Source organism: Hemiscyllium ocellatum, unplaced genomic scaffold, assembly GCF_020745735.1.
Source record: "Hemiscyllium ocellatum isolate sHemOce1 unplaced genomic scaffold, sHemOce1.pat.X.cur. scaffold_2826_pat_ctg1, whole genome shotgun sequence".
Classification (NCBI taxonomy): Eukaryota; Metazoa; Chordata; class Chondrichthyes; order Orectolobiformes; family Hemiscylliidae; genus Hemiscyllium; species Hemiscyllium ocellatum.
In genome coordinates, this window is record NW_026868220.1 from 22,501 (window position 1) to 32,500 (window position 10,000).

The following is a 10,000-nucleotide window of genomic DNA, read 5'->3' on the forward strand; positions in this document are numbered from 1 at the left end:
CCAGCGACACTTAGAATATTTTTGGAGCAGTACAAATCAGTAACCAGCGACACTTAGAATATTTTTGAAGCAGTACAAATCAGTAACCACTGACACTTAGAATATTTTTGAAGCAGTACAAATCAGTAACCAGCGACACTTAGAATATTGTTGAAGCAGTACAAATCAGTAACCACTGACACTTAGAATATTTTTGAATCAGTACAAATCAGTAACCAGCGACACTTAGAATATTTTTGAAGCAGTACAAATCAGTAACCACTGACACTTAGAATATTTTTGAAGCAGTACAAATCAGTAACCGCTGACACTTAGAATATTTTTGAAGCAGTACAAATCAGTAACCAGCGACACTTAGAATATTTTTGGAGCAGTACAAATCAGTAACCAGCCCCACTTAGAATATTTTTGAGTCAGTACAAATCAGTAACCAGCGACACTTAGAATATTTTTGAAGCAGTACAAATCAGTAACCACTGACACTTAGAATATTTTTGAAGCAGTACAAATCAGTAACCAGCGACACTTAGAATATTTTTGAAGCAGTACAAATCAGTAACCAGCGACACTTAGAATATTTTTGGAGCAGTACAAATCAGTAACCAGCGACACTTAGAATATTTTTGAAGCAGTACAAATCAGTAACCAGCGACACTTAGAATATTTTTGGAGCAGTACAAATCAGTAACCAGCGACACTTAGAATATTTTTGAAGCAGTACAAATCAGTAACCACTGACACTTAGAATATTTTTGAAGCAGTACAAATCAGTAACCAGCGACACTTAGAATATTGTTGAAGCAGTACAAATCAGTAACCACTGACACTTAGAATATTTTTGAATCAGTACAAATCAGTAACCAGCGACACTTAGAATATTTTTGAAGCAGTACAAATCAGTAACCACTGACACTTAGAATATTTTTGAAGCAGTACAAATCAGTAACCAGCGACACTTAGAATATTTTTGAAGCAGTACAAATCAGTAACCAGCGACACTTAGAATATTTTTGGAGCAGTACAAATCAGTAACCAGCGACACTTAGAATATTTTTGAAGCAGTACAAATCAGTAACCACTGACACTTAGAATATTTTTGAAGCAGTACAAATCAGTAACCAGCGACACTTAGAATATTTTTGAAGCAGTACAAATCAGTAACCACTGACACTTAGAATATTTTTGAAGCAGTACAAATCAGTAACCGCTGACACTTAGAATATTTTTGAAGCAGTACAAATCAGTAACCAGCGACACTTAGAATATTTTTGGAGCAGTACAAATCAGTAACCACTGACACTTAGAATATTTTTGAAGCAGTACAAATCAGTAACCGGCGACACTTAGAATATTTTTGAAGCAGTACAAATCAGTAACCACTGACACTTAGAATATTTTTGAAGCAGTACAAATCAGTAACCGGCGACACTTAGAATATTTTTGAAGCAGTACAAATCAGTAACCACTGACACTTAGAATATTTTTGAAGCAGTACAAATCAGTAACCGCTGACACTTAGAATATTTTTGAAGCAGTACAAATCAGTAACCAGCGACACTTAGAATATTTTTGGAGCAGTACAAATCAGTAACCAGCCCCACTTAGAATATTTTTGAGTCAGTACAAATCAGTAACCAGCGACACTTAGAATATTTTTGAAGCAGTACAAATCAGAACCACTGACACTTAGAATATTTTTGAAGCAGTACAAATCAGTAACCAGCGACACTTAGAATATTTTTGAAGCAGTACAAATCAGTAACCAGCGACACTTAGAATATTTTTGGAGCAGTACAAATCAGTAACCAGCGACACTTAGAATATTTTTGAAGCAGTACAAATCAGTAACCAGCGACACTTAGAATATTTTTGGAGCAGTACAAATCAGTAACCAGCGACACTTAGAATATTTTTGAAGCAGTACAAATCAGTAACCACTGACACTTAGAATATTTTTGAAGCAGTACAAATCAGTAACCAGCGACACTTAGAATATTTTTGAAGCAGTACAAATCAGTAACCACTGACACTTAGAATATTTTTGAAGCAGTACAAATCAGTAACCAGCGACACTTAGAATATTTTTGGAGCAGTACAAATCAGTAACCACTGACACTTAGAATATTTTTGAAGCAGTACAAATCAGTAACCAGCGACACTTAGAATATTTTTGAAGCAGTACAAATCAGTAACCACTGACACTTAGAATATTTTTGAAGCAGTACAAATCAGTAACCGCTGACACTTAGAATATTTTTGAAGCAGTACAAATCAGTAACCAGCGACACTTAGAATATTTTTGGAGCAGTACAAATCAGTAACCACTGACACTTAGAATATTTTTGAAGCAGTACAAATCAGTAACCAGCGACACTTAGAATATTTTTGGAGCAGTACAAATCAGTAACCACTGACACTTAGAATATTTTTGAAGCAGTACAAATCAGTAACCAGCGACACTTAGAATATTTTTGAAGCAGTACAAATCAGTAACCACTGACACTTAGAATATTTTTGAAGCAGTACAAATCAGTAACCAGCGACACTTAGAATATTTTTGAAGCAGTACAAATCAGTAACCACTGACACTTAGAATATTTTTGAAGCAGTACAAATCAGTAACCAGCGACACTTAGAATATTTTTGAAGCAGTACAAATCAGTAACCAGCGACACTTAGAATATTTTTGGAGCAGTACAAATCAGTAACCAGCGACACTTAGAATATTTTTGACGCAGTACAAATCAGTAACCACTGACACTTAGAATATTTTTGAAGCAGTACAAATCAGTAACCAGCGACACTTAGAATATTTTTGAAGCAGTACAAATCAGTAACCGCTGACACTTAGAATATTTTTGAAGCAGTACAAATCAGTAACCAGCGACACTTAGAATATTTTTGGAGCATTACAAATCAGTAACCAGCGACACTTAGAATATTTTTGGAGCAGTACAAATCAGTAACCACTGACACTTAGAATATTTTTGAGTCAGTACAAATCAGTAACCAGCGACACTTAGAATATTTTTCAGTCAGTACAAATCAGTAACCAGCGACACTTAGAATATTTTTGAGTCAGTACAAATCAGTAACCAGTGACACTTAGAATATTTTTGGAGCAGTACAAATCAGTAACCAGCGACACTTAGAATATTTTTGAAGCAGTACAAATCAGTAACCAAGTGCATTTTTGAATTGGTTACTGATTTCTCCGTTGAAGTTGGGGCTGCGGTTGGCTTCAGTTAGTGGTGGGGGCTTAATTTTCGCCGAGGGGAGCGTGTCCCGGTAGTGTCTCCGAGGAAGTGGTACCTATTGAAGGGGGTGTTTCTGAATTTGGGCCCTTTTTGAGTGGCATTGCCGGATGGGTTTTGTGTTGAAGGCTTCCAAATCGGGTAGCTCAGCCGGATTTGACCCGGCGGTTCTACCGACTGTCACGCCTTCGAGGGGGGGACTGTTGTCTAAGTTCAGGCCGGATTTGGTGAATTTCCTAAGTCGGGAAGTGGTCCCAACGGGTTTGGGAGTGAACCTAACTGCTCATACCAACTTTGAGGCTTTGGGGCCGGGTAGCACAGTCGGATTTGACCCGGCGGTTCTGCCGAATGCCTGGCCTTCGAGGGGGGCCTGCCCTCTGAGTTCAGGCCGAATTTGGTGATTTTCCTAAGTCGGGAAGTGGTCCAAACGGGGATGGGAGTGAACCTGACAGCTCATACCGACTTTGGGGCTTCCAAGCCGGGTAGCTCAACCGGATTTGATCCAGCGGTTCTAGCGACTGCCACGGCTTCGAGGGGGGACTGTTGTCTAAGTTCAGGCCGAATTTGGTGAATTTCCCGAGTCGGGAAGTGGTCCAAACGGGGATGGGAGTGAACCTGACAGCTCTTACCGACATTGAGGCTTCGGGGCCGGGTAGCTCAGTCGGATTTGACCCGGCGATTCTGCCGACTTCCACGCCTTCGAGCGGGGACTCTCCTCTAAGTTCAGGCCGAATTTGGTGAATTTCCTAAGTCGGGAAGTGGTCCAAACGGGGATGGGAGTGAACCTAACTGCTCATACCAACTTTGAGGCTTTGGGGCCGGGTAGCACAGTCGGATTTGACCCGGCGGTTCTGCCGAATGCCTGGCCTTCGAGGGGGGCCTGCCCTCTGAGTTCAGGCCGAATTTGGTGATTTTCCTAAGTCGGGAAGTGGTCCAAACGGGGATGGGAGTGAACCTGACAGCTCATACCGACTTTGGGGCTTCCAAGCCGGGTAGCTCAACCGGATTTGATCCGCGGTTCTAGCGACTGCCACGGCTTCGAGGGGGGACTGTTGTCTAAGTTCAGGCCGAATTTGGTGAATTTCCCGAGTCGGGAAGTGGTCCAAACGGGGATGGGAGTGAACCTGACAGCTCTTACCGACATTGAGGCTTCGGGGCCGGGTAGCTCAGTCGGATTTGACCCGGCGATTCTGCCGACTTCCACGCCTTCGAGCGGGGACTCTCCTCTAAGTTCAGGCCGAATTTGGTGAATTTCCTAAGTCGGGAAGTGGTCCAAACGGGGATGGGAGTGAACCTAACTGCTCATACCAACTTTGAGGCTTTGGGGCCGGGTAGCACAGTCGGATTTGACCCGGCGGTTCTGCCGAATGCCTGGCCTTCGAGGGGGGCCTGCCCTCTGAGTTCAGGCCGAATTTGGTGATTTTCCTAAGTCGGGAAGTGGTCCAAACGGGGATGGGAGTGAACCTGACAGCTCATACCGACTTTGGGGCTTCCAAGCCGGGTAGCTCAACCGGATTTGATCCGGCGGTTCTAGCGACTGCCACGGCTTCGAGGGGGGACTGTTGTCTAAGTTCAGGCCGAATTTGGTGAATTTCCCGAGTCGGGAAGTGGTCCAAACGGGGATGGGAGTGAACCTGACAGCTCTTACCGACATTGAGGCTTCGGGGCCGGGTAGCTCAGTCGGATTTGACCCGGCGATTCTGCCGACTTCCACGCCTTCGAGCGGGGACTCTCCTCTAAGTTCAGGCCGAATTTGGTGAATTTCCTAAGTCGGGAAGTGGTCCAAACGGGGATGGGAGTGAACCTGACAGCTCTTACCGACTTTGGGGCTTCCAAGCCGGGTAGCTCAACCGGATTTGATCCGGCGGTTCTAGCGACTGTCACGCCTTCGAGGGGGGACTGTTGTATAAGTTCAGGCCGAATTTGGTGAATTTCCCGAGTCGGGAAGTGGTCCAAACGGGGATGGGAGTGAACCTGACAGCTCTTACCGACTTTGGGGCTTCCAAGCCGGGTAGCTCAACCGGATTTGATCCGGCGGTTCTGCCGACTGTCACGCCTTCGAGGGGGGACTGTTGTATAAGTTCAGGCCGAATTTGGTGAATTTCCCGAGTCGGGAAGTGGTCCAAACGGGGATGGGAGTGAACCTGACAGCTCTTACCGACTTTGAGGCTTCGGGGCCGGGTAGCTCAGCCGGATTTGATCCGGCGGTTCTGCCGACTGTCACGCCTTCGAGGGGGGACTGTCCTCTGAGTTCAGGCCGAATTTGGTGAATTTCCCGAGTCGGGAAGTGGTCCAAACGGGGATGGGAGTGAACCTGACAGCTCATACCGACTTTGAGGCTTCCAAGCCGGGTAGCTCAGCCGGATTTGACCCGGCGATTCTGCCGACTTCCACGCCTTCGAGGGGGGACTGCCCTCTGAGTTCAGGCCGAATTTGGTGCATTTCCCGAGTCGGGAAGTGGTCTCTGTCACAACGGGGGCAAGTGTCTGAAGAGGTAAAGTGAGTAACCAGCACAGCTTAGGGAAGGGTTCCAAAGTTCTCAACAATGTGAATTCGGTTACCAGGAAAGCTTAGGAAAGCTGCCTGACTGTCCCAAACGAATGAACTGCAAAACTTAGGGAACATGCCCGAAGATGCTTAAAAGTGTGAAATCAGTAAGCAGGAAAGCATAGGAAAGTGCCTGAAAGTGCTAAATGAGTAACATGAAAAACGTAGAAAAATGCCCGAAAATGTTTAAAAGTGTGAACTCAGTAACCAGCAAAACTTAGTAAAACGTTGGAAAAGCAGAAATGAGTAACCAGAAAAACTTAGAAAAATGTTTGAAAATGAGAAATGAGTAACCAGAAAAACTTAGAAAAATGTTTGAAAATGAGAAATGAGTAACCAAGAAAACTTAGAAAAATGCCCAAAAAGAAGAAATCAGTAACCAGAAAAACTTAGAAAAATGTTTGAAAATGAGAAATGAGTAACCAGAAAAACTTAGAAAAATGTTTGAAAATGAGAAATGAGTAACCAAGAAAACTTAGAAAAATGCCCAAAAAGAAGAAATCAGTAACCAGAAAAACTTAGAAAAATGTTTGAAAATGAGAAATGAGTAACCAAGAAAACTTAGAAAAATGTTTGAAAATGAGAAATGAGTAACCAAGAAAACTTAGAAAAATGCCCAAAAAGAAGAAATCAGTAACCAGAAAAACTTAGAAAAATGTTTGAAAATGAGAAATGAGTAACCAAGAAAACTTAGAAAAATGCCCAAAAAGAAGAAATCAGTAACCAGAAAAACTTAGAAAAATGTTTGAAAATGAGAAATGAGTAACCAGAAAAACTTAGAAAAATGTTTGAAAATGAGAAATGAGTAACCAAGAAAACTTAGAAAAATGCCCAAAAAGAAGAAATCAGTAACCAGAAAAACTTAGAAAAATGTTTGAAAATGAGAAATGAGTAACCAAGAAAACTTAGAAAAATGCCCGAAAAGAAGAAATCAGTAACCAGAAAAACTTAGAAAAATTTTCGGCCAAGTGTGAAAAATATTCTAAGTGTCAGCGGAGGAAAATGCCGAAGCATCGGGAAAGATTCAAAAACTCATGCCGAACATGAGTTCCGAAGTGCCGGAGGAACTGGGCGAATTGAGCCCGGCGGTTGGCCAGATGTCGTTTTGAGTCTGCAGCCCGAAAACTTTAACTTTGTCTGCCGCGGAAGTCTGGACCGGGAAAAATCCAAACGGTTTTGCCGGGTTCGAGTTCCAGAGCGAAGCAGTCGAATTTGAAATTCAGACCCATTCAGTGCCACTTGACATTGTGACACAGTGAGGTTGGCGGGGTACCCGGAGATTTCTGGGAACACGATTTTTAGAACAAAATGGCGGCGCGGGACCACTTTGAAAGGCATCCGAAAAACGGTTCCGCGGGCAGAGCACTTGAATGACAGGCCTGTGTGCATGCCCAAGAGCTCTCGGAAGTCTAATTTTTGACACTTTGTCAAATTTTCGACAGACTTACCCAACTCTTGCTGCCTGTTCTAAGAATCAGTCAGAGGCCTGTGCGGCGGTCTCTTGACACTTTGGAGGGCGGGCAAACCCCACGTTGACTCCGGCCGTCCCTCCAAAAGGCACTTGCTATTGGGGGAAAGGATTGCAAGTAGCCTGGTTCCCGTGGGAGCGGCCAGGAAGGGTGCAGGCTGGCCCTTGCCTGAGCATTCCCAAAACCCTCTTCCGCTGAGAGCAGACCTCGCACGCCGCACTACCGGCTCTGGGAGTGGTTGGCCGCTATTGTACATAGTCCGGTCCTTCCTCTGCCACCCGGCAAGTGCGATGGCTCTGCCGCCCTGCGGTGCTCGTCACCCAGGTTTGGGGAACACGATACTTAGAACATGTTGGCGGCTCGGGACCTGCAGGCGAAAGGGGCCCCGTGGTGCTGAGCACATCGACCTCGGGTCTCAGTGCAAGCCGGAGAGTTCGCGGAAGTCTTAAAAGATTTTGACATCTGCTCAATTCTTTGACAGGCTTGCCTGACTCTTTCCGTCCGTTCTAAGAATCAGTCGGAGGCCGGGGCGGGGACGGTCTCTTGACACACGGAGGGTTGGCTTCCCTCCTCAGGTGTTTGTGTCGAAAATGAAGGCGAGAGATGCAAGCGTCCTGGTTCCCCTGGGTGCTGCCAGCAAGGGTGCAGGCTGACCCTTGCCTGAGCACTCCCAAAAGCCTCTTAAGCTGAGAGCAGGCGCCGCACTACCGGCTCTGGGAGTCGTTGGCCGCTATTGTACATAGTCCGGTCCTTCCTCTGCCACCCGGCAAGTGCGATGGCTCTGCCTCCCTGCGGTGCTCGTCACCCAGGTTTGGGGAACACGATACTTAGAACATGTTGGCGGCTCGGGACCTGCAGGCGAAGGGGGCCCCGTGGTGCTGAGCACATCGACCTCGCGTCTCAGTGCAAGCCGGAGAGTTCGCGGAAGTCTTAACAGGCTTGCCTGACTCTTTCCGTCCGTTCTAAGAATCAGTCGGAGGCCGGGGCGGGGACGGTCTCTTGACACACGGAGGGTTGGCTTCCCTCCTCAGGCGTTTGTGTCGAAAATGAAGGCGAGAGATGCAAGCGTCCTGGTTCCCCTGGGTGCTGCCAGCAAGGGTGCAGGCTGACCCTTGCCTGAGCACTCCCAAAAGCCTCTTAGGCTGAGAGCAGGCGCCGCACTACCGGCTCTGGGAGTCGTTGGCCGCTATTGTACATAGTCCGGTCCTTCCTCTGCCACCCGGCAAGTGCGATGGCTCTGCCTCCCTGCGGTGCCCGTCACCCAGGTTTGGAGAACACGATACTTAGAACATGTTGGCGGCTCGGGACCTGCAGGCGAAAGGGGCCCCGTGGTGCTGAGCACATCGACCTCGCGTCTCAGTGCAAGCCGGAGAGTTCGCGGAAGTCTTAACAGGCTTGCCTGACTCTTTCCGTCCGTTCTAAGAATCAGTCGGAGGCCGGGGCGGGGACGGTCTCTTGACACACGGAGGGTTGGCTTCCCTCCTCAGGCGTTTGTGTCGAAAATGAAGGCGAGAGATGCAAGCGTCCTGGTTCCCCTGGGTGCTGCCAGCAAGGGTGCAGGCTGACCCTTGCCTGAGCACTCCCAGAAGCCTCTTAGGCTGAGAGCAGACGCCGCACTACCGGCTCTGGGAGTCGTTGGCCGCTATTGTACATAGTCCGGTCCTTCCTCTGCCACCCGGCAAGTGCGATGGCTCTGCCTCCCTGCGGTGCCCGTCACCCAGGTTTGGAGAACACGATACTAAGAACATGTTGGCGGCTCGGGACCTGCAGGCGAAAGGGGCCCCGTGGTGCTTAGCACATCGACCTCGCGTCTCAGTGCAAGCCGGAGAGTTCGCGGAAGTCTAAAGCTTTTGACATTCGCTCAAAGCTTTGACAGGCTTGCCCGACTCTTTCCGTCCGTTCTAAGAATCAGTCAGAGGCTGGTGGGGAGGTCTCTTGACGCAAGGGGAGGGGTGGCGTCCCTCCTCAGGCGCTTGTGTCGAAAATGAAGGCGAGAGATGCAAGCGTCCTGGTTCCCCTGGGTGCTGCCAGCAAGGGTGCAGGCTGACCCTTGCCTGAGCACTCCCAGAAGCCTCTTAGGCTGAGAGCAGACGCCGCACAACCGGCTCTGGGAGTCGTTGGCCGCTATTGTACATAGTCCGGTCCTTCCTCTGCCACCCGGCAAGTGCGATGGCTCTGCCTCCCTGCGGTGCCCGTCACCCAGGATTGGAGAACACGATACTAAGAACATGTTGGCGGCTCGGGACCTGCAGGCGAAAGGGGCCCCGTGGTGCTTAGCACATCGACCTCGCGTCTCAGTGCAAGCCGGAGAGTTCGCGGAAGTCTAAAGCTTTTGACATTCGCTCAAAGCTTTGACAGGCTTGCCCGACTCTTTCCGTCCGTTCTAAGAATCAGTCAGAGGCCGGTGGGGAGGTCTCTTGACGCAAAGGGGAGGGGTGGCGTCCCTCCTCAGGCGCTTGTGTCGAAAAATGAAGGCGAGAGACGCGAGCGGCCTGGTTGCTTTGGGTGCTGCCAGGAAGGATGTGGTCTGACCCTTGCCTGAGCACATCCAAAAGCATGTGATGTTGAGAGCAGACCTCGAGCCCCGCACAACCGGCTCTGGGAGTCGTTGGCCGCTATTGTACATAGTCCGGTCCTTCCTCTGCCACCCGGCAAGTGCGATGGCTCTGTCGCCCTGTGGTGCCCGTCACCCAGGTTTGGGGAACACGATACTAAGAACATGTTGGCGGC